The following is a 23,821-nucleotide window of genomic DNA, read 5'->3' on the forward strand; positions in this document are numbered from 1 at the left end:
ATAGTTGATAATGCTAGCCACTTAATAAATATTGTTCTTTGTTACCATCATGAAATTCTAAAATATGCCTAGAGTAAAAGAAACAAAATATAATCGGTGCTTTGACTTCTTCTAAGGACTGATTGGAAAGAGTAATCTCAATTGCTTTAGATTCAAACTGTGGATTTAATTTTATTGAAGAAAATATCATAATTTTCTTTAAGATACTCTTTCACAAGAAAGTTTTAATAGCCTAAGAAAAAAGTATAATCTAAGTTCTTAAAAATCTATCTATAAATTAGTGGGTGTATTAAGATAATTTCCCCATAACAATGATACCTCCACTTAAGATACAATATTCAAAAGATTTTTGAACTCTATGCATTTTAGGAGTATTTGATTAATAAATAAGAAATACATACTTTGTTTAAAGATTAAATCAAAGAGTGATAGAAATGGATATTTAGGATGTAGTAGAAAAGGGGCATTGCTAATAGACAAATTTCTAAATAAGATAATATGAGAAATGAGTGATCAAAAGAACAGGTGAAGTGTTGACACTGAAAAAAGGGAAGGACAACTCTCTTCCTAAAACTGGGAGCAAAGGAATAGTATGAGAGGGGGCATAGATAAGCTTATTAGTGTGAAGGTAGAAAGATGAGAGAAATATACCTGACAACCTCAACTATGTACATAAGGTTGAAAACAAAAATCATACCTGAGATTAAATGGAACGAAAACAGATAAAATGACTTAGGGGGAATGGTAAAGTTTCAGAACTGTTCTGAAAGTAAAAGGGGAAGAAGAAGCTGATTTAAAAATAATGAATTATTATTGCAAGCCTAGCTACCCTTCATGACCCTGAATTTACAAAGTTGTATGATTTTCTTCCAGCTTTTCTGGTGGCTCAGTGGTAAAAAATTTGCCTGCCAATGCAGGAGACTAGAGTTCAGTTCCTGGGCAGGGAAGATCTCCTGAAGAAGGAAATGGTGACCCACTCCAGTGCCTCTTACCTGGGAAATCACAGGGACAGAGGAGCCTGACAGGCTGCAGCGCCCAGGGTCTCAGAGTCCGACACGACTCAGTGACTGAGCACGCGTGCACGTGAATTTCTTCAGTAATTCTCAGCAGTCTGAGACGGAAGAAAGGAGCAACTGTGGAAACAATAATTGGCTTTCCTGCTGGCTCAGCTGGTAAAGAATCCACCTTCAATGAAGGAAACCCTGGTTCAATCCCTGGGTTGGGAAGATTTCCTGGAGAAGGAAATGGCAACCCACTCCAGTATTCTCGCCTGGAGAATCCTATGCACGGAAGCGCCTGGTGGGCTACAGTCCATGGGAATAATTGAGATAACAGATTTTCTTATGCAGATACTAGACTTGTGCTAGAACTTCAGATCAATTATCTCAGGCTACACTCACACCAAACCTGTAAGGCAGCTATTTTTAATTTCTATTTTACAGATGAAGGAACTGTAAATTTTAAGTGGTTTGCTGAAAGTCACAGAAGGTAGTACAATCTAGGTTCATCTGAATATCAAAATCTTTCTTCTTCGTTCCACAGCTAGTCATAATGATGGAGGATCCAAAGGTGAATCGATGCTGAAGAAATAACAGTGGGAATGCGGTGGGCTAAAGGGTAATGATTCATTTTGATGTACGGCAAAAATCACCACAATACTGCTAATTATCCTCCAATTAAAAATAAATACATAAAAAAGAAAGTCTTTGACTCATTCTATATGGTGAGACAAAAAAAAAATCACATGATTAATATGTATTTTGTGCAGGGGTTCAAGAGAATGGAGGGTTAACCTAGCAATGGTATATCTGGCTTAAGGGAAAGTTGACAATTTCAGTTTTAATATGTTATGTTGGAGGCTATAATGAGAAATATGACTAGTGACACTAGGAATACCTGTATTCCAGGTAGCAGTTTGGTGTTTACAATATGAATTTTAAAGACATATGGTTGGGGATAAAGATTTGTATCTGATTTTACTTGAGAGATAACTTAGAAGAATGAAATTCCCATTGTAGGAAATAAGAGGGGAAAGAGAAAATCCATATAGAATACACATTCAAAGCTGAATGGCATACATTCAAATTTTGGCAGTAAAAATGCAGGGGAAAATATTCAAACTAATAGGAGGAGAGCAATGAGAGGGTTGTTCTCATATAAACTAAAAGTAGTTTGGTGTTTAGCAACTGCTCCTTGGAGCCTAAGAACAGAAATGGGAATGGTAATCTAGATACATCCATATTTCATTGTATGATTATTGACTTCAGAGAGAACAAATTTTCAAAGAGAAGTATGAAGAGATTCCAAATTACAAAGCTACATATACACTCATATATAAGCATTATTTATTTGCTTAATAGACTCATATTTTGGTCATAATATGCAAAAACATAACTTTCAAATATTACCCTTTATAATTTTCTTATACTTGAGGTGCCAACCTTTTAAAGGACAGATTAACCTAGGTTCTTTATAAGTCATCCTTTGCCAGTACAAAATTTACTCATTTTCAGTTTAGCCCAGTCTCATTTTAGTTCACTATTTTCAGGGTCCTCTTCTTGTTTCTCATCCTGCTTCTATTACTAAGCTCCAGGGGCCCTAACTGCTACCAGCAGGGTAGCTGGAGAGGGGCAATCCTGCCTCACTCTCACCTGAGGGCCACACTGGTCTCCTGATAGAGAATGCCCGGTGTAGTTCTTGATGTTGACACCTCTGGTTCTGTCGCAATAATCCCAGCCACAACATTGTCCCCCAGTGTGCAGCCTCTGAATCGCCAGCCATGTATTTCTGGGCCTGGTTGCTGAAGAACTGGCTATTTATCTACACCTTTCTGAGGGCTACGAGTACTCAAGGATCAGTGGTTACTCTTATTTCTCAATAAAGCCCTCTTCCTTACTTTTGTGAGGCTCCTGACTACCGGCTCTTCAGAGATAGCAGGAGATGCACAAGCTGGCCCCTGCACTACCTCTTACTCTAGTTTATTATTTAGTATTTTTCTTTTCTCTTTTGCCTCTTTCAACTCTGAGAATTCTTTATGTAATAACTGGAAGAAAAACATTTTCTATGTTCATTTCACAGCCTCAATTATTATTATTTCATCTAATGAATCCTTTCACAATTAGAAGCTATGAATGAGGGGTTTTTCATTTGTTTGTTTGTTTTTCCAGTCTATTTATGACAACTGCCCTGGTGCCAAAGCTCAGAGTCTCTCAATCAATGAGTCAAGTAGGGGACTCACATGAGAAAATGAAGAATATATGCTGTTTATTATCTCATGTTATTCATCTTCCTTATTTATCACATCTTTTCCAGAAAAGGATTTATGGCAGCTTTCATATATTTAGATAAATTGAAGGAAAAAGCAAATGGCAGTGGGGGAGAAGGAAAGCAAAAGAAAAAAAATATGAAATGAATTCAAGAATGCCATAAAGGTATCTAAACTTGCTTGCAGCCAGCCACACACCTGACTCTTGAGTTCTGAAGCAGTCAAAGGAAAGAGGACATTAGAGGAAACATGTTACCCAGTGCTAATAAAAAGAGAAGCTCACCTGTTGCCTAGAAGAAGCACAGTTATTCCTAGCACTGAATCCAGAGAAAAACTTGTCCTTTGAGTCTTCATAAAAAGGGACACCGTGACACAGTGTACAATTTCCCCAAGAAATTGTTGCAGTAACTACATCAAAGTAGTTTTATGGAACTGTTTATTACTGAGTCCGGCAGGGCAGGCCCAGGGTACAATGCCAAGAGGAAAGCATAATTGACTGGAAATATTTCTGTGGGGGACAACGTTTGGTTGTCTGGGTGCGCATTTGTCTGTTTGTCAGCCTTAACCCATGGGTTGATTTTAATGGTTCCTTTGTGTGGATTCAATTACACTTCAGAAATTTTTCCAGATATTATTCTCTTAACTAAAGTTTTGATGGCTACTGAGCAGCAGTTATTTGTAGTTGGATTCCCTAACAAGTGCTTGGAATGCAAGTGCTTTGTGTTATTGATGATCAGGGTTGCACACTTTATTGTTCTGTGGCCTGGGAGTAGACCAGCATTTCTAAGGAAGCAGGAGGGGCCTTGGAAGGAACTGGGATAATGGCTACCCCATTTCTACTTAGAAAATGCCTGTTGGGAAGGGTTGGTCCCAAATTTCCTCAGGAGGCACTTTGGAGTCTGCTTTAACTCATAGATAAAAAGGTCCTTTGAATCCGGCCACAATAATTTCAGCCTAAAAAAAATGTATACTTTGTGTATTTAAATACTCGGAGCAATTATGAAATGCAGCTCAGCCTCTACAGACCATTTAACCTTGAGCTTTGTAATTTCAGAGCATGTCCTGCAAAATAAATTGATGGCAAATCATATATAGAGGTAAATAGATGAGTCAAAATTAGTCTAAAATTTGAGTATAAAGTCAAATAAGTGTCGTCTTTTTAATAAAATAATAAGGTTGTTTTTAGTGGGGCTGAGTAGCACCTCTACTTTGACAAAAAATAAGTAGTGGATCAATGTGGAATTTTAGAATCATAAAAGTAAATTTCATTTATAGCCAATAATTTGAAAAATATATTTTAAAAATAAAATTCTTAAAAAAACGGAGTTCAGTATTTTGAGACATTTTATCTCTTTAGTGTGGCAATAGAGCTAACGTTATAGAATCAGCTGTGGTAAAGCATGGCTGCTGTCCTACAGCATACAGGGTTTGCTTGTTTTAATTGGGGTATAGTTGCTCTACAAGGTTGTATTAGTTTCTGCTGTAGACTGAAGTGGATCAGCCATATGTGTGTGTTTATCCCCTCCCTCTTGGACCTCCCCACCACCCCATCCTATCCGGGTCACCACAGAGCACCGAGCTGAGCTCCTTGCACTACACAGTGGTCCCCACTAGCTGTTTCACAGACGGCAGTGCCCATCTGGCAATCCCTGTACGTTGTCAATCCCAATACATCTCCCCCACCCCCAGCCATCCTCCGCCTGGCCCGTCGTGCCCTGTGCCTACATGTCTGTTCTCTACCAGTGGGTCTCTAAATTGTTAGAGCCACCATGGAGGAAAGTACTGAGGTTCCTTTAAAAAAACTAAAAATAGAACTACCATATGCTCCATCAGTCCCACTGCTGGGCATATCCATTGAGAAAATCATAATTCAGAAACTATACATGCTTTTTAAACTTCATGTTTAGACTAAACTTTACCAAAACAACATTTTCTTTTTGACTGTTATATCTCTAGCCCTCAGAACAGTGCCCAGAACACAGCAGTTATTAAAAGCTGAAATATGTGCTGTAATTACAATAAATAGTATTCTCTGGTAAGATAAAAAAATAAAAAGCATAAAGAGATGTTATGGTTTCTGAGTATTACACATTTAAAAGCATACAGTGTAAGTTTGTATTAAAATCATTTTGACCTTTAACTGGTGACTTTTTATTCCTTCTTTAATTAAAAAATTGGTTATCACATTTTAATCAATACTCTATCATATCCATGGAGACATGCTATAACCAATATGATATTTTTACAAGGCATTTTTGCTTGCTTCTTTGAAATCAGACCTCTAAATATATGATCTTAACAAAATTTATAGCCCAATTATGATCCGATTTAGAAACTAAAATATACAGAAAAGCTCATTGTGTTATAAAGATTAATATGATGAGAGAAAAGCTCCCAAAATTTTAGGGACAGTGGTTCTGCATTTGTAGGTTATTATAATAATCAAAATATGGTAAATGCCAGTTGCTTCTTATGTGCTTAATCTGATTATATATTCATGTTACTGTGATGTCTTTATGAAGCTAAGTACTGAGTATCAGATTAAGTGTCTTAGCAGGCTCAAAAACCAAAGTCAGAACCCTGAATTTAAGTTTGAATTAATCCAGGTTGCCATTTGTGAGCTTTTTGATAATAGTCTACCCAAAATGACATGAGTAGTAGAGATTTTTATCTCAGAATGATATCCCTGCCAGCACCACCAACTGTTGAATGTTAAATATGAGATTAGGCAGGTGCAGAGATTTTTAGTCACCTACAGAAAGCAGTATGTAGACACCCAAGCCAAACAGCTCATACACTAACAAAAATCAACCTCCAAACCATCTGCCCATGGAAGAAACATGTCAGTCATTTTTCCATTTGACTGGCAGTATTTCTAGAAATGGATGATTTTAAACATTATTTCTGATCCAGATAAAAAACAAAACGAAACAACCCACCACCACCACCACCACCACAGAGCTCTAGTTTTATTTACCTGGCAATTGAGCTGATTCTAGGCAAAATTATGAGGTTAAAAAAAGTCTTCAGGCTGTGGCCCTTGCTCTTTCATTTGCCTGCTTCCCCATTACCAGTTTATACCTACATGCTCATCCTAGCATTTATTAACGCTTGCTGGCTGCTGTACCAGTGACTTGGATGAGCTGACGCTTGCATCTGATTTATTTCCTCTTAGACAAGATATGTTTTTTAGGATTCTACTTATAGGTGATTATATGTAGCAATTAAATCAGATGAATATCTTTATAAAACTATCTTTATAAAATATGCTTCCTCCTTCCCACTAAAAATCTTTAAAGACTAAGTTAAATTCTTAGAATATTTGTATATTTCTAGGTTGCTTGGGAAATGTTTGAGAAACTGTTCGCTTACTCAATGCCCCTAAAATTAGAGGTTTTAAGGAGCATTGCAATGTCTATTCACCTCTGGCATACTCTGCTTGGAAAACTACCAACAAATGACTCTGCCTCGATTTGGTAGGGGTAGCAGAAGGTCAAAGTCCCCAAAGTTTGGCAGACTCTGAAATTTTAAAAGGACATAATTCCTCACTGAACAGACTGAAATTCTTATTCATTTAGTGAGATGCTAGACTGGATTTAGCAATAAGAACAACAAAAATTCATCTGCTAGTCTGTATGTTTAAATTAGGGGCTACTTGAATTGAAAAGAAAACAAAATAGATGTTGACTTGTATCATTTTATATTTTATTTTCTACTTTAATATACTCTGATGCAGTTTATTTCTATTTTTAAAAGGAGAGGGATTAGGTATAGGGAATTCTGTAATATTTATCCTGTCTTTCTTTCAGGATAGAGTATCCAATTATATCTTTTGCATAATGCGAAATCTTCACCATCACAGAGAACACATTTTAAATTTATGGCTCAGAGGGATTTCAATCATCTCTGGCATTCAGCACTCAAGGCGGTTTAGATATTTATTCAGAGCAGTATAGCAGAAAGTACACAACAGATTGCAATTTAAATGCTGTACTTTTTGCAACATATATTTGCAGTAAAAACTTGGAGAATATATAAAATAAGAATGCATTATGAGTACTGTACATTTGGACTACATGTTTTGAGAGGAGAATTCTTACATTCTTCCATTTAACAGACATTTTCTCAGGGTAGCTCTATGCATGGAAGAACACATCTGATGTTCTGATCCTAAAGCCATGTACATTGTTCTGTGTCCACTTTAGGGACACCTCCATGTGGAGATCATTACTCTATGCAGTAGACGTCAAATAAAAATTCTGTAATATTGGAGTTATTTTTTGGCACACAACCAAACAATAAAGCAGAAAACATACTATAGGATTGGGTGTCAGGAAGATAAGAAGTCATTGCAGGGACTTCCTTAGTGATCCAAGGAAGAATCCACCTTGCAATGCAAGAGACATGGGTTTGATCCCTGGTCAAGACCTTTTAGAATACCCCCCAAAAGATGTACTTTTCATTATAAGGGACCGGATGCAAAAGTAGGAAGTCAAGAAACACCTGGAGTAACAGGCAAATTTGGCCTTGGAATACAGAATGCAGCAGGGCAAAGGCTAAGAGCTTTTGCCCTGGTCATAGGTCATAGTAAACACCCTCTTCCAACAACACAAAAGAAGACTCTACATATGGATATCACCAGATGGCCAACACCGAAATCAGACTGATTATATTCTCTGCAGCTAAAGAGGGAGAAATTCTATACAGTCAGCAAAAACAAGACTGGGAGCTGACTGTGCCACAGTCATGAACTCCTTGTTGCCAAATTCAGACTTAAATTGAAGAAAATAGGGAAAACCACAAGACTATTCAGGTATGATCTAAATCAAATCCCTTATGATTATACAGTGGAAGTGAGAAATAGATTTAAGGGACTAGATCTAATAGACAGAGTGCCTGATGAACTACGAACAGAGGTTGCTGACATTGTATAGGAGACAGGGAGCAAGACCATCCCCAAAAAAAGAAATGCAAAAAAGCAAAATGGCTGTCTGGGGACGCCTTACAAATAGCTGCGAAAAGAAGGGAAGTGAGAGGCAAAGGAGAAAAGGCAAGATAGACCCATTTGAATGCAGAGTTCCAATTAATAGCAAGGAGAGATAAGAAAGATTTCCTCAGTGATCAGTGCAAAGAAACAATAGAATGTGAAAGACTAGAGGTCTCTTCAAGAAAATTAGAGATACCAAGGGAACATTTCATACAAAGATGGGCTTAATAAAGGACAGAAATGGTATAGACCTAACAGAAGCCGAAGATATTAAGAAGAGGTGGCAAGAATACACAGAAGAACTGTACAAAAAAGATCTTCATGACCCAGATAATCATGATGGTGTGATCACTCATCCAGAGCCAGACATCCTGGAATGTGAAGTCAAGTGGGCCTTAGAAAGCATCACTACAAACAAAGCTAGTAGCGGTGATAGAATTCCAGTGGAGCTATTTCAAATCCTGGAAGATGATGCTATTAAAGTGCTGCACTCAATATGCCAGCAAATTTGGAAAACAGGACTGGAAAAGGTCAGTTTTCATCCCAATTGCAAAGAAAGGCAATGCAAAAGAATGCTCAAACTACCGCACAATTGCACTCATCTCACAGGCTAGCAAAGTAATGCTCAAAATTCTCCAAGCCAGGCTTCAGCAATACATGAACCGTGAACTTCCAGATGTTCATGTTGGTTTTAGAAAAGGCAGAGGAGCCAGAGATCAAATTGCCAACATCTGCTGGATCATCAAAAATGCAAGAGAGTTTCAGAAAAATATCTTCTGCTTTGTTGACTATACCAAAACCTTTGACTATGTGGATCACAACAAATTGTGAAAAATTTTGAAAGAGATGGGAATACCCAACCACCTGACCTGCCTCTTGAGAAATCTGTATGCAGGTCAGGAAGCAACAGTTAGAACTGGACATGGAACAAAAGACTGGTTCTAAATAGGAAAAGGAGTAAGTCAAGGCTGTATATTGTCACCCTGCTTATCTAACTTATATGCAGAGTACATCATAAGAAATGCTGGGCTGTATGAAGCACAAGCTGGAATCAAGATTGCTGGAGGAAATGTCAAAAATCTCAGATATGCAGATGACACCACCCTTATGGCTGAAAACAGAGAACTAAAGAGCCTCTTGATAAAAGTGAAAGAGTAGAGTGAAAGAGCTGGCTTAAAACTCAACATTCAGAAAACTAAGATCATGGCATCAGGTCCCATCACTTCATGGCAAAAAGATGGGGAAACAGTAGAAACAGTGACAGACTATTTTCTTGGGCTCCAAAATCACTGCCAATGGTGACTGTAGACATGAAATTAAAAGATGCTTGCTCCTTGTCCAACCTAGACAGCATATTATAAAGCAGAGACATTACTTTACCAACAAAAGTCTCTCTAGTCAAAGCTATTGTTTTTCCAGTAGTCATGTACGGGTGTGAGAGTTGGACTATAAAGAAAGCTGAGCACTGAAGAATTGATGCTTGTGAACTGTGCTGTTGGAGAAGACTCTTGATAGTCCCTTGGACTGCAAGGAGATCCAACCAATCCATCCTAAAGATCAGTCGTGAGTGTTCATTGGAAGGACTGATGTTGAAACTGAAACTCCAATACTTTGGCCACCTGATGCGAAGAACTGACTCATTTGAAAAGACCCCGATGCTGGGAAAGATTGAGGGCAGGAGGAGAAGGGGATGACAGAGGATGAGGTGGCTGGATGGCATCGCTGACTCAATGGACATGGGTTTGGGTAAACTCCGGGAGTTGGTGATGGACAGGGAGGCCTGGCGTGCTGCGGTTCATGTGGTTGCAAAGAGTTGGACATGAACGAGAGACTGAACTGAACTGAACTGAACTGTACAGGCAACTAAGATCTTACATGCCACGGAGCAGCTAAAAGTCTGAGCGCTGCAACTACTGAAGCTTGTGTGCCACGACTTAGAGAGTCCATGTGCGACAAAGAAAAATCCTGCGTGATGCAACTAAGACCCAACTCAGTAAAATAAATATATATTAAAAAAAAAAAAAACTAATTGCAATGATCCATGAGGCCTGAAAAAGTCTTCAATTAAGCAGAAAGAGAGAGAGAGAAACAATAAGTGAGTAATGAGGAAGGGTTAGCATTTTTTAGGAAGATAAAGAAAAGAATGTCAATCCATGTGAAAGAATGAGCTACATTAGCAAATAGATGAGATTAAGGCATGTAGCTCTATATGAGAAGAATTTTTGTAAAACATATTGAAGGAATTTTGAAAAAGAGAAATATCTGTCAGAAAAGAAGTTATTATCAAGGGTCATTTATCAAGAGCTAGAGTTTCAGGCTGTTGACAGTGAGTACAGCCTCCAGGTTGCTCAGCTAGTAAAGAATTTGCTTGCAAAGCAGGAGACCCTGGTTCTATTCCTGGGTCAGGAAGATCCCCTGGAGAAGGGATAGGGTACCCACTCCAGGATTCTGGGGCTTCTCTGGTGGCTCAGAAGGGAAAGAATATGCCTTAATGTGGGAAACCTGAGTTTGATCCCTGGGTTGGGAAGATCCACTGGAGAAAGGAAAGACTACCCATTCCAGTATTCTTGCCTGGAGAATTCTATGGACAGAGGAGCCTGGCAGGCTACACTTCATGGGGTTGCAGAGTTGAACATGGCTGAGCAACTTTCACACACACACACACACACACACACATACACACACACACAATCTTGGCTAGCACAAATGCTGAAAGTAAGCTGGTCTTGCTACAAAACATCATAGATGAATAGAAGCCTTAATGCCTCTGTGTGTACACAAATCTAAAGGAAAAGGAAAAGCAAGAGAATAAAAGAACATTAAAGAAAATGATTTGGTGGTCGACAATCCAAAGAAAAGCTTTAGACATATTAAAGAGTTTGGAAATAGTCCAATTGGGTTTGGAAATTAGGATCTCTTGTAATGTCTGTGAGAATAATTTTATTAGAATTGTGGGAATGGAAGTCAAATTGCAATTGACTTAGGTGGTGGGGAACTGGGGAAATTAGGAAAGCAAGTGTGGGCAGTATCTTTTAAATAATTAAAAGTTGATTATTATGGTCACTAAGAGAAGGAAGGAGACAGAGTCTAAACTTGAAAGATGTGAATGTTCAGAAAAAGTATAGCTGCTCATTAAAAAAAAAAATATGGAAGGAAAGAAACTGAGTGTATTTCTATAACTGAAGGGCAAAAGAGAAATGTAGCCAAAATATCTGGAAAAGCTTAGAGAACATTGATGAGGCAACCCAAGATAGGGCAAAGTATACAGGTGACAGTGTGACCCTCAGGAGTAGGAAACATAAGTATTGTTAGGTGTAGATGGGAACTGGAGGAGGAAGTATCTCGGCACTTTCCCCAGAGACAGCACTATCTTATTTATGAAGTAACAGAAGATATGCTGATGGTAAGGCATGGAGAACTCCTTTAGCATGAGGAGAGAAAATATTTGAATGCAATGAGCACCTTAAGGATAAATATCCTAGTCACTAAGGAATCTCTGAGAATGGTGGCTGTTTTTAATATTGCTCTCACTAGTGCTTATCACTACACTCTTTATAAGTCCCACAAATATTTACTGAGATCAGCCTATTTGTGCCTGAAACTATATTAAGATATAGCAAGTTTTACAAGACAAGGAGAAAAGGTGGCTCTTCAGGGAGCTTGTGCTTCTGTTCTGTCAGGTAGCATTAGGCCAAGGAAAATAGTTTATTTCAGCCCATTCTCTTCTTGTATTGAACAGTATTTCATTGTCATATTGCTCTATTTGCTGTTCGTATGTGACTGCTTCATGGTTTCCTTGTACTTCCCTAGGCATGTTACCTGTATTTTGAGAATGGAGAAAGGATCCATAATGATAACATTTTGTTCTTTCTTCTTATGCCTTCAAATTTATTGTATTGCTTATTTATTAGTGCTGCCTGCTGTGAGCGGCTCTATCCTGATTAAGCATCATCAGGGATGACTGTATTAAGGTGATCATCCCTTTGTAAGATCAGTAACCAGGACACTAACCACGAAGCTCATTCCACTAACTCATGAAAACAATGTTCATTTATTTTTAGCTTATTCAGTAATCTTCAAACTGCTTTTTCAGGTATACATCACCACTCTTCCTATCTCTATAGCGTTTTCAACAATTGTTATTTTTTCAGTATAGAATGTTTGCCTCTCTCAAATTTTATGAAATAAAACTGCACTCTTTCAGCCATTGCCATTATGCTAATTTATGCATTTATTCATTTATTTATGGCATATGACTCCTTCATAAATAATAGGGATATAATTAGCTATTTAAATGTAAAAAGCACTTACTAGAATAAAAATACTTACCTGACAGAAAGGTTTAAAAATATAACTTTTTTTCTATATATTCACTCAATGCTTACTAAAATGGTAGTGGAAATTACTGGTTCCCCTTCTACCTCTGCAAAGCATCCATTCCTTTTCTTTACCACCAAGAAGTGGTCATTTAGTTCCAGTGAGTTGATCACATCACTGACAGCAGAAAAGGAACTCTACCATTTAGTGTAAATCACACACCCCCACCTCACTGACTGTCCAGGGAATTTGCGCTAAGTTGGTTTAACCAGAATGAAGTGCACAACAGTTACTCTCTGGTTGGGGGATTTTTCCCCCTGATGGTGTGGTACTCAGATATGACATGTGGCCCTGCTGCAGCTGAGTGGAGGGGGGTTGGTTGAAGCAAGGGGCTGACCCACAGAACAGAAGCGATCAATCCTATAATGAGCCAGGTCTGCCTTATCTCTGGTTCTTTCAAGCCCATAAAACTCCTTTACAGCTTGCACAACATCAACTTCCTAATTATTACAAAACCCTGCTATAAAAAAACAGTGTGGTAGAAACCCTTTGAAGCTAGACACACTGATGAGCTATCCCGATTCAATGAGATACTGATGTTTACATGTTTCTGAAACTCAGATTTTTCCCTGGGTAATGGGGATAATCATAGTATACTGTGGTTATCATAAGAATTAAAATAATATATGTTGAAAAACTACCACATAGTACATTTATTGTTACAAGGTAGTATTAGGAATACTATATCAAAGAAGAGAGTTTTAGACACACTTGTCTAAGTAAAATACTCCCTAGGTTGATTTTTTGAAGTCTCAATTCATGTAACTAAGGCACTGATATCTGCAGATGAACAGGAGCCATACTAATTACATGCCCACTGGCACTGGAACTAGTTTCATAATCTTCACGTTCTGGAATTTCTGTGCCCACTGAGTGAAATCTTTCTTCACATAATACATTTTACTGGTTTCTCTGAATGGGCATCAATATCTTCATTGCATTCTAAGTTTTTGGCAAAAGAAATGAAGAATTCTCCAGCCTAATTTTTTTTTTTTTCCTTGAGATGCTAACTACTAACTATTGCTGGTTACCAGGCGCTGGATTTGATCCTCTAAATTCTTATCGAGAGCAGTGGTTCTTCAGAATGGTCAGATAGTCTATGACCTCCCTGCTGCCTCATCTTTGTGAATCCCTGGAATTATCTGGAGACTTCTTCAATGTCTATGCAATTTCTCTCCCATCAGACTCTAGGCACTGACCCTGGGTTAGCTTAAATTTTATCTTTTTCTTTGCACATTGCATTAGAACCTGAAGACTACTACTTCCCCATTCCTTCTTCAGGAGCAATCCTCACAGCAAGGTTGGATTTTCAGGGCTTAGCACTACTCTTCTTTCCATTTTCTTTCTATTAAGGCATGCTACTGAGAGAGTTTAATGGGCTTCATGAGTTCTCTTAAATTCAGAAAAAAAATTATACTTATGCATAACTATAAATATTTTCAGAAATCTTTAGAGTCAAACAACTGAAATACATTCCATTTTTTTTAACTTTCAAAAACTTTAGCTAAAATTACTGAGCTTTAATTATACACCAGTAATTAGGCTAAAATTTTATATTTACTTTCTCATTCCAAAGAAGGCATTTGTTTTCATTCCTCCTAGAATTGCAATATTTGGGAATGTTAAACTCCCTCAAACAGAATGTGACTAACTTTAAAAGTAAACAATATTGATAAGAAAAAGCATAAGACTTCTTGAATTTCTTCCTATTATGTACATGTTCAAAGTCAAAAGAAGAATTAAAAAGTAGTAAACTAAGCCTAAGAGGTATAATATCTTTGCACTGTGACAAATTTGGTAACATAAAAATTTAAAGGAAAACAACTCACAGTTTTAAATATAGCAGACTGTAAATTTCTCATACTAATTATACTTTACCTTATGAAATTACCTTGTCTTATATCATATAAACTGAACTTGTGAAACTAAGCAATTTTATTTTTCCTTTTGGGTTATGTCATTGAGTATTCTTTTGTCCAGTAATCAACAAATTCCAACTGTATAAGGTATATGGTTGCCTTCAAGTTTTCATATCATTTTATATCATCATTTCCTTGAATGACTTAAGGAAGTTGTTTCTGTAGTAAGTCACTTGGAATGATTCTGATAATGCAATTAGATTTATGAGTTAGGGTTTCTTTTTCTAGTTATTCTAGGAATTAAACATAAAAAGTATTTTGTGTAAATAATTCTTTTTTAGGTCTTCAATTTAGGTAATACTAACAAATTTAGGTAAATAGAATCCAGTGAGAATTGTTGGTGGAATTATGTAAACTTTATAATGTTTCAAGCTGAGAAAATCAAGAAAATTCCATTTCCTGACCTATGTACTCAAGGGATTTTCTCAAGATTAATGTGTCTCTTTCTTAGAGCACTAAGGTACATTTAGAGCACTAAAGAAGTCATTTACTAAATGGTGCCCCTGGGACTTGAAAGAGTTAATGTACCTCTCAAAGGTGAGCAATGAACTCTCAAACGTGTGCGAGGATCAGTACCAGAGCTTATAAAGAATTATAAGAATGTTAGTCAAAAACAGCTGTTAGTCCATAGCTCTATTATTCATGACTATAACATTTAGTCAGTATATTTGTTAGCATTCAGTGGGTGCCTTATAAACAATGCAGACAAATGAGGATCTTCTTACTTTTAAAAGTGAAAATATGAGGTGAGATAAACATTGGCCAGGATAAACACTGGCCAAATGTTGTAAATGTGTAAATGTTATCCAAGTAGCTTAAATTTCAAGAACGTGACGAATTATGGAAAACTAGGGCTCCAATCCTGGAGAAGGAAATGGCAACCCACTCCAGGGTTCTTGCCTGGAGAATCCCAGGGATGCGGGAGCTTGGTGGGCTGCTGCTTATGGGGTCGCACAGAGTCGGACACGACTGAAGTGACTTAGCAGCAGCAGCAGCAGCAGCAGCAGCAGCAGGGCTCCAATCCAAAAGTGCTTTTTTCCCCAGTTACATCAGAATAGTTATTAAATGCATTGCATATTTCCTTCTAAAAGAGTATTAAAGATAATTCTGAGAAAATTTACAATATGTAATGTTAAGTGATAAAGTAAGGGTATAAGACTGCCTATAGAATATAACACAATTTTATTTAGTATATCAATCTAAGATAGGAAAGTCCAGAGGAAATACAGCAAAGGATTAAAAGCTTTCACTCTAGGTGATGGGATTATAAGTTATAGTTTACTTTACAATTTTTCTGCTCTTCTCTAATTTTTTTGCAATGAACATTTTTCTTGCAACAGTTAAATGTTGAGAAAATGTGAAAATAGGTTAGTGGCAACTTTAACATGTTAGATAAATGTTGCTACCTTGCTTTTTTTCATCTGAAGTAAGAAATTTGAGCATCATTCTATGCAGGATCCTCACTAAAAGTGAAAACTGTGCTCTCCTCAGTGCTGCTTATAGAGAAATCAATTATTCTTCACAGGCTACTCCGAGTTGCTCAGTATGAAGTTGGACAGAAAGAAGAGAGACAACTCTGTAGTTTGAATACAGCTCTGTACTTTGAATTACGGTAGACCTGAAGTTCTCTCCTTACCTTTCTTATCAACTTCTTATCTTTCTGGGTAATAAATCTACACTCAAATGTTGATCTACATGTTGATCTACTTCAAATGTTGATCTACATGCTAAAAGCTCTCAAATACTTATCTTTAGAATATCACTCTCTCCATTTTTCCCTATTCAAGTTCATAGATATCTGTAAATACGGATAACTTAGTATTCAATACAAGAAGAAAACAGACTCAACTGAACTCAGAAGCCTCCCTAAAATATCTCTTCTTTCTGTTTCCTTTCCCAGAGGATGACATTACCATCCTCCAAATTTCCTAAAGCAGAAACAATGAAGCCACACTTGACTCCCTATATCCCTGTTCAATAACTCTTCTACAAATATTTTACTTCCTATGTATTTCTGAATTTTTTTTTATTTCTCTTGAACTCACTCTTACAACACCTACCAGAGTCCTCAATTTGTCCTATATGAGTTACTGCAATAACTGAAAAATTTCAATTCTGAAATTGTTTCCCTTCATTTGGCTTCCTCTTTTCATATTTGTTATCCATTTTAAAGCTGGAATCACATGAAGTCATAATTTAGGCCGACATTTATCTCTGATTCCTAAGCTCTTTCCACTGTAATTTTTGCTTCCTATGATAAAGAATTTGGAAAAGCTTCAACCATCTGTTTAGAGGGGAGAAAATGTAGCCTTCCAGTTAAAGATGGTAGCTTGAACTCATGCATCAGCTTTCACTTCCTCCTCAAACCCCACAAAAATAATAGAAAGCATGATTTTTTTATCTGTTGGTCATAAATTCAAAAGCTAAATAGAAATTTCAGTATATATTTGGAAGTTGGAAAATGATAACATTAAATAGAAGCAAGATAATTGAATCTCACGTCAGGAAGATTCTGAGACGCAAAATACATGCAGAATCCCCCAAAGGGAAAGTATACATGGCATCAGGTACTTTTGAAAAGTGTCAAGATGAGTCTATAATCTAGTGAATTTGGGGAAAGTTTAAGAAACAGTTAAAAGACCTTTCCCCTCTAAGCTGCAGCTGTTCCTCAGGAAACACTGGATGCTTCTATTAGTTTGCCCAACAACAGAAGGATGCACTTCCTCATGTGGGTCCTCCATGCAAAGCAATATATTGATTGGGCTCTCAAAGAAACACCATATTTATAAGTGTAAAAGTAAGTTGCTTCCCCTCATCACGTGCTGGAGCTTCCCTGGTGACTCAGATGGTAAAAATCTGCCTGCCACATGGGAGACCCATACTCATTCCCTTGATGGGGAAGATCCCTTAGAGAAGGGAATGGCTACCCACTCCAGTATGCTTGCCTGGAGAATTCCATGGACAGAGGAGCCTGGCAGGCTACAGTTCATGGATTTCAAGGAATCAGACATACTAAGCAACTAACACTGTAATTTTACCTTGTACTACATTTAAAAACAATGAGAAACAACCAGCCATAATATAACATGACCAATTCTGCTATATACTTATGAGGTAATGCAGCCAATCTGTACTGGTGGCTGCCATAGGAAGAGTTTTCTTTTTAAGTCCAGCTGTGGAATGTATTGATTTTTGTAGAATTCTTAAGAAAGGATGCTAATCAGGCAATGGTATAATTTCAACTTGACCTGCATAAATAATGCTTGCATTTACAATAAAAAGTGCTGCTAGAGAGCAGGAACAAATAAATCACCCACCAACAACATGTGTGCCATAGGTGTCAGGCACATAGCAAATTTTGGAGAAGGGATATTGTAATGAACTACTCATTTCAGACTTTATTCCATTCTAATGACAACAATTTAGCCCAAACAGCAAAGGGGCTCTATCCAAAAAAAGATATAAAGACCTCCAGGAAATATTCAAATACTCAGCACAAATTCATATTGAAATTAGAAAGAGGGCCCATATATGGTTTCCTGCTGCATCTATTCTCACTGTATCTGTAATTATCTTATTTCCAATTGTTTTTACTTCATAATCAGATGACAGATATTTTAATGACATTTTTATGACTTCCTTCCAAAAATACTGTTAGGTCTTGAATGGGAAAACCAAGAGTCATTTATTTTTGTGCCCTCTTGAACGTAGAAAAATGCTCAAACAAATGATGGAGACTCAATAAATGATGAATGACTTCAGTTCAGTTCAGTTCAGTCACTCAGTCGTGTCTGACTCTTTGCGACCCCATGAATTGCAGCATGCCAGGCCTCCCTGTCCATCACCAACTCCTGGAGTTCACTCAGACTCACGTCCATCGAGTTGGTGATGCCATCCAGCCATCTCATCCTCAGTCGTCCCCTTCTCCTCCTGCCCCCAATCCTTCTCAGTATCAGGGTCTTTTCCAATAAGTCAACTCTTCATATGAGGTGGCCAAGTACTGGAATTTCAGCATTAGCATCATTCCTTCCAAAGAACACCCAAGACTGATCTCTTTTAGAATGGACTGGTTGGATCTCTATGCAGTCCAAGGGACTCTCAAGAGTCTTTTTCAAAACTGCAGTTCAAAAGCATCAATTCTTCAGCGCTCAGCTTTCTTCACAGTCCAACTCTCACATCCATACATGACTACTGGAAAAAGCATAGCCTTGACTAGACAGACCTTAGTCGGCAAAGTAATGTCTCTGCTTTTGAATATGTTATCTAGGTTGATCATAACTTTCTTCCAAGGAGTAAGCGTCTTTTAATTTCATGGCTGCAATCACAATTTTCAGTGATTTTGGAGCCCAGAAAAATAAAGTTTGACACTGTTTCCACTATTTCCCCATCTATTTGCCATGAAGTGATGGGACCGGATGCCATGATCTTCGTTTTCTGAATGTTGAGCTTTAAACCAACTTTTTCACTTTCCTCTTTCACTTTCATCAAGAGGCATTTTAGTTCCTCTTCACTTTCTGCCATAAGGGTGCTGTCATCTGCATGTCTGAGGTTATTGATATTTCTCCCAGCAATCTTGATTCCATCTTGTGCTTCTTCCAGCCCAGCATTTCTCATGATGTACTCTGCATAGAAGTTAAACAAGCAGGGTGACAATATACAGCCTTGAAGTATGCCTTTTCCTATTTGGAACCAGTCTGTTATTTCATGTCCAGTTCTAACTGTTGCTTCCTGACCTGCATATAGGTTTCTCAAGAGGCAGGTCAGGTGTTCTGGTATTCCCATCTCTTTCAGAATTGTCCACAGTTTATTGTGCTCCACACAGTCAAAGGCTTTGGCATAGTCAATAAAGCAGAAATAGATGTTTTCTGGAACTCTCTTGCTTTTTCCATGATCCAGCAGATGTTGGCAATTTGGTCTCTCGTTTCTCTGCCTTTTCTAAAATCAGCTTGAACGTCTGGAAGTTCATGGTTCATGTACTGCTGAAGCCTGGCTTGGAGAATTTTACTTTACTAGCTTGTGAGATGAGTGAATTGGGCAGTAGTTTGAGCATTTTTTGGCATTGCCTTTCTTTGGGATTGGAATGAAAACTGACCTTTTCCAGTCCTGTGGCCACTGCTGAGTTTTCCAAATTTGCTGGCATATTGAGTGCAGCACTTTCACAGCATCATTTTCCAGGATTTGAAATAGCTCAACTGGAATTCCATCACCTCTACTAGCTTTGTTCGTAGTGATGCTTTCTAAGGCCCACTTGACTTCACATTCCAGGATGTCTGGCACTAGGTGAGTGATCACACCATTGTGATTATCTGGGTCCTGAAGATCTTTTTTGTATAGTTCTTCTGTGTATTCTTGCCACCTCTTAATATCTTCTGCTTCTGTTACGTCCATACCACTTCTGTCCTTTATTGAGCCCATCTTTGCATGAAATGTTCCCTTGGTGTCTCTAATTTTCTTGAAGAGATCTCTAGTCTTTCCCATTCTGTTGTTCTCCTCTATTTCTTTGCATTGATCAGTGAGGAAGACTTTCTTATCTCTCTTTGCTATTCTTTGGAACTCTGTATTCAGATGCTTATATCTTTCTTTTTCTCCTTTGCTTTTCACTTCTCTTCTTCTCACAGCTATTTGTAAGGCCTCCCCAGACAGCCATTTTGCCTTATTGCATTTCTTTTCCATGACCCTAATTCCAATACCAAATATTATTCATTCTTCATGACCAAGGGTCCTTCTTGTCAACTAGATGAACAGCTGAATTCCTGTATTACAAATCCTGTGCCAGGGTCCCTTCCACATATCCTAGTTCCCTTGGTCTAAGATTCCTATTCTCTGGGAAACTAGAACCCAGTTTGGAATTCTGCTCCTCAAAATTGCTATGAAACTTTCACCATGACACTTAATATACTACGGTGTTCCTCTGTTTACATGAGAATACTACATATGTTTATCTAATTTGGGGGTTCACTTGAGAGTGTTGCTGAGGCACTAGCCTGTTGAATAACCACTATAATGCTAGTCACTTTCAGATGCTGTATTTATTTTGTCATGACAAAATATCATATATAAAGTGGCTTCAACAAATGAAATACAGTTTCATACTTCTGGAGGTTAGAAGTTCAAAATTGGAGTATGCAGGGTCTGTTCTTTCTGAAGGCTGAGGAAAGATCTCTCCTAATTTCAGGTGGTTTACTGATAGCCATCAGTGTTCCTTCTTGTGTAGATATATCTTCCCAATCTCTGCCTTTATCTTCATGGGTATTCCCCCTGTGTCTTCACATTGTCTTTCTGTGTGCACATCTTTGTATCCAAATATCCTGCCTTTACAAGGTCAGTCACAGTGAATTAGGGCACAATCTAATGACTTCATTTAAACTAGACTACTTCTCTAAATGTCCTGTCTCCAAATAAGGTCACACTTGGAGGTACTGGGTGTCATGATTTCAACATCTGAACTTTGAGGGGGCATAAGTCAACCCATAACAATGTTCACTTCTACAGAGAATTATGCTGAAAGTCTCTAGTATGGGAGCATACCTGGTACAGTTGAGAGTGGGTTTATCATTCTGAAAGTTTGGGAATAAAGTAAGTGCTATATGTTGTGTCTGTGACCCTTTACACATTCATCTCTGCCAGACTCCAGGAACTGCGTGGATACAGATAGAATCAGGCCTTTTTTAGCATGAATTCATAAGTGCTTTCTCTGGAAAATGGGCTTCCCTCATAACTCAGTCAGTAAAGAATCTACCTTCACTGTGGGAGTGGATGTATGCCTTTATGCATTTGTCATAATGCACACAAATGTACATCATAAAGAAGAAAGTCTATTATGTTATATATGAAAATTTAACTATCACTTGGATATAAATAGAATCCAAACAAACAAACAAACAAACAAAAAAAAAAAACCATGGGTTTCCCTGGTGTTCCTTGGTGGCTCAGATGGTAAAGAATCTGCCTGTAATGCAGGAGACCCAATTCAATTCCTGTGTCTGAAGATTCCCAGGAAAAGGGAATGGCAACAGACTCCAGTATTCTTGCCTGGGAAATCCCATGGACAAAAGAGTCTGGTGAGCTACAGTCCATTGTGTCGCAATGAGTTGGACACAACTGAGCATATAACACTTTTTCACAGAATCCAAAATAGAATGTAAACTGTAACAAATGAATCTAACTGTATAATACATGAATAATATTGCCATGGTAAGAAGTTGAATTGTGTCCTCTAAAAAAGATGTGTTGAATTGCTAACCTCTAGTACCTGTGAATGTGATCATATTAGGAAATGGGAGTTTTACAGACCCAATCAGGCAAAAACGAAGCCACCAGAGTGAAGCCTAACCCAATGATTGGTGCCCTCATCAGAAAGGGAAATTTGGACATAGAGACAGACACACATAGAGGGAAGACAATTTGAAGCCACACAGAGAGGACCATACTGAACAAAATGATGTATCTACTAGTCAAAGAATAGGAAGAATTGCTGGCAAACACTATAAGCTAAAATAGGCAGGCAAGGATTATCTCTCTAAAGACATCAGAGAGAATATGGCCCCTTAGTTACCTTGACTTCAGGCATATAGCCCCCTAACTGAGACAATACATTTTGTTGTTTTAAGCTATTCAGCTTTGACACTTTGTTATGACAGCCCTAGGAAAATAATACAGTAAATTACTTTCAAAAGAAGCATTTTGATTAGATTCAATAAGGCTAATAACAAAAAGAACAGTTTACAAATACTATAATCTAGTTAACAGATTTGATTCTCATAGGAATATAGTTTAGAATTTCAGAACTACTTTACTTATAAAGTAGGGGTGAGCAAACAAATAAATATATAGCTAATAATACAACATGTCTTTGCTTTTTTAAAAAAAGCAGAGACATTACTTTGCTTTAGTCAAAGCTATGGTTTTTCTAGTAGTCATGTATGGATCTGAGAGTTGGACTACAAAGAAAGCTGAGTGCCAAAGAATTGATGCTTTTGAACTGTGGTGTTGGAGAAGACTCTTGAGAGTCCCTTGGACTGCAAGGAGATCCAACCAGTCTATCCTAAAGGAAATCAGTCCTGAATATTTGTTGGAAGGACTGATGCTGAAGCTGAAGCTGCAATACTTTGGCCACCTGATGTGAAAAACTAACTCATTGGTAAAGTCCCTAATTCTGGGAAAGACTGAAGGCTGGAGGAGAAGGGGACAGCAGAGGATGAAATGGTTGGATGACATCATTGACTTGATAGACATGCATTTGAAAAAAACTCTAGGAGATAGTGAAGGACAGGGAAGCCTCCTGGTGTGCTGCAGTCCATGTGGTCACAAAGAGTCAGACACAACTGAGCAACTGAACTGCATGCAAAGTGAGAGTGATTTTCCTGTTTTGGAAAAAGACAATACAGGTATGTAAAGACAAAATCGAGATGGACTCTGTGGTGTTGGATTAGAATTGCAGCTATCAATATAAAGTGATTTTAAATGGTTGACCAAAAGTTTATCAATAATTGATCTAAGAAAGAAACAGAACTTTTTATTTGAGCAAGTCACTGCTACATGGAACAGCAGACTGTTTCAAAATCAGGAAAGCAATACATGAAGGCTGTATATTGTTGGCCTGCTAATTTAACTAATTTAACTTAGAGTTTCCCTGGTGGCTCAGATGGCAAAGTGTCTGCCTGCAATGCAGGAGACATGGGTTTGAATACTGGGTCAGGAAGATCCCCTGGAGAAGGAAATGGCAACCCACTCCAGTTCTCTTGCCTGGAAAATTCCATGGACAGAGGAGCCTGGTAGGCTACAGTCCATGGGGTTGCAAAGTATTGGACATGACTGAGCAACTTCAATCTTTCTTTCTTTCTTATTTAACTTATATGCAGAGTACATTATGAGAAATGTCATGCTGGATGAATCACAAGCTGGAATCAAGATTCACAGGAGAAATATCAACGACCTCAGATTTGCAGATGACACCACCCTAATGGTAGAAAGTGATAAGGAACTAAAGTGTCTCTTGATGAAGGTGAAAGAGCAGAGTGAAAAAGCTGGCTTAAAACTCAACATTCAAAAAACTAAGATCATGGCATGCAGTCTCATCACTTCTTGGTAAATAGATGGGGAAAAAGTGGAAGCAGTGGCAGATTTTATTTCCTTGGGCTCCAATTTCACTGCAGACAGTGACTGTAGCCACAAAATTAAAAGATGCCTGCTCCTTGAAAGAAAAGCTTTGACAAACCTAGACAGTATATTAAAATGCAGAGACATCACTCTGCCAACATAGGTCTATATAGC

The sequence above is a fragment of the Oryx dammah genome, unplaced genomic scaffold (assembly GCF_014754425.2).
Source record: "Oryx dammah isolate SB20612 unplaced genomic scaffold, SCBI_Odam_1.1 HiC_scaffold_3, whole genome shotgun sequence".
NCBI classification, from domain to species: Eukaryota; Metazoa; Chordata; class Mammalia; order Artiodactyla; family Bovidae; genus Oryx; species Oryx dammah.